The sequence below is a fragment of the Trachymyrmex septentrionalis genome, unplaced genomic scaffold (assembly GCF_001594115.1).
Source record: "Trachymyrmex septentrionalis isolate Tsep2-gDNA-1 unplaced genomic scaffold, Tsep1.0 scaffold205, whole genome shotgun sequence".
NCBI classification, from domain to species: Eukaryota; Metazoa; Arthropoda; class Insecta; order Hymenoptera; family Formicidae; genus Trachymyrmex; species Trachymyrmex septentrionalis.
In genome coordinates, this window is record NW_017305234.1 from 147,393 (window position 1) to 149,579 (window position 2,187).

Here is a 2,187-nt window from a genome sequence, read left to right on the forward strand (position 1 = left end):
GTGATTATAGTTAAAGATTATATTTAAAAATAGAATAGGAAAAGTAATTAAAATAAAATTATTTAAAATTGTTTCTTTGTATTAAGTCTTATCCCGCCTGTCTGTTTACGGAGATCGTGCCAAAATTGTCCTATCAAATTGATGTCGATTCGACATCGAAATCATCAAATCGATATCGATTCGACGTCAATTCCATTGTCATTTCTCACTGGATAAGGGCCTGAGCACAAAGATTGTCATAATAGTTTCCGACAGAATTGTGAGTCAACGCACAATGATTGTCGTAAAGATCTTTATGGCCTACGACGTATGTTTATATCGATCCTTGCGTTGACTTACGACTTTCGAAAACAGTTACGACAATCCACGATAATCTTTGTGCTCAAGCCTTAAGGCTGATATCACATTAAGTTCATGCGGTAGCGGAACAAAATTCAACCAATCATGAAGTACTAATAGAAACAGATATCGTGCAGAAAATATAAAAGTACTTCATGATTGGCTGAATTTTGTTCGCTATACTGCATGAATCGCTCAATGTGACATCAGCCTAACACTGAACACGTTACTATAGTTACCGTGCATACATCGCACGATGCGTGTGGACTAACAATTGGATGGGGAACTCGGCCCGACTGGCAGCACTGGTATAGACCTCTTTGATTTGCACTTTCATTTATTTTATGGTTGACTATTCCATGATTTCCCGCGAAAAAAAGTTTCGACCAAATAATCTTGACATTATATATGTAGTAGCAAAGAATTGCTGAAGGCAAACATGTTTGCACACGTAAAATTTGATGACGGCGCCAAAACTGTTGTGAGTACATCGGAGATAAAGAATTTCGATTCTGAAACATCTAATAGGGCGAAGAAGTACAAAGTTCGCTGAAGAAAGATAATGAATTTTACGATGCGAGTGTCATCGATGTAGATGGTAAGTAATTGATAATTAGTGTAGAAATATCTTTTTTAAAGTTTTGTTGTTTTACATTTACAACATATATATATATATATCCTGCTTACATCGTTCTAAGGTTAACATGCGTAGTCAAAAAATTCTTCTTAAAACAATTTTATTAATTAAATGTGCATATGTCATTCATTTGCTACAATAAAGATACAACTAAAAAAAAAGATTAAAAAAAAATGAGTTTGAATAGTTCGAATTATTAAAATTTTGATTAAGTATTAAAGTTAATTCTATAATAAGTCGGTAGTCGGTAGTTCTAAAGGAGCGTTTATAGGGCCTGTTATATGTACAATACGCCGTATGTCGGAGTCGTGAGTTATAAGCCGTAACAATGAACTTATTACAGTCGAGTATCCTCCTCATATTCAACTGTGATTGATCAATTCTTACTTATGGCTTCCGACACCGACATACGGCGTATTGTGTAACAGGTCTATGATAATAGTCGTAACCGTATTTTGTATGCCGTAAGAATTGATTAATCACAATCGAGTATTCCCCTCTTTCAATCAAATGAGAAATATACTCGACAAAATTCATCATTACTGATAAAATTATATGTTTGTATATTTTAGAAAATAAGGAAGCACTTGAAGCAAAAATCAGCAATAAAAGGCCACATATTCCATTCTTTGAAAAATGTTTATCGGCGTCGGAAAGCAAATTAGATTCCAATGTAAGCAACGTATGATTACTTATATTTTTAAGAATATGAGTAATTTTTGAATAATTATAAATATTTTAAGTTTTTAGAATACCAATATCAGTGAGAAAATATATAAAAGACTAACGCAGAAAAATTTACCTCTCGTAGAGAATAAATATTTTAAAAAGAGTATAATAAAAAGAATAATTCAGAAAGATAATTTTTAAATTATTTTACGTTATATAATTTTATATATAAATTAATTATATATATGTAGGACACATAATTATTGTCATAATATAATTAACAGAAGCAACTCGAACAATATGCTAATGTAATAAAGAAAAAAAATATGACATGAAACACAAAAGAGGCAGATTTAAATATAATAAAGTCATATTTAATGTAATATAAACGAATGAATTCATAATGGAAAACTACAATCGAAAAATGTATTTACGTATTTCATAATTTTTTGTTGCAGTGCTTTTATCAAGTTTTTAATTAAAATCATTTCATGATTCAATTTTAAGATATTAGTCGAACTAGTTAGTTTTTTATATAATAT

At 30.4% G+C, this 2,187-nt stretch overlaps 1 long non-coding RNA gene across 1 annotated transcript; it reads left to right on the forward strand.

Moving 5' to 3' along the window:
• Window positions 1-627: 627 nt before the first annotated feature.
• LOC108747941 lies at window positions 628-1,744 on the forward strand. Its single transcript, XR_001939281.1, has 3 exons — window positions 628-937; window positions 1,549-1,649; window positions 1,720-1,744. It is a non-coding gene; the product is annotated as an uncharacterized LOC108747941 (long non-coding RNA).
• The last annotated feature ends 443 nt before the right edge of the window (window positions 1,745-2,187 follow it).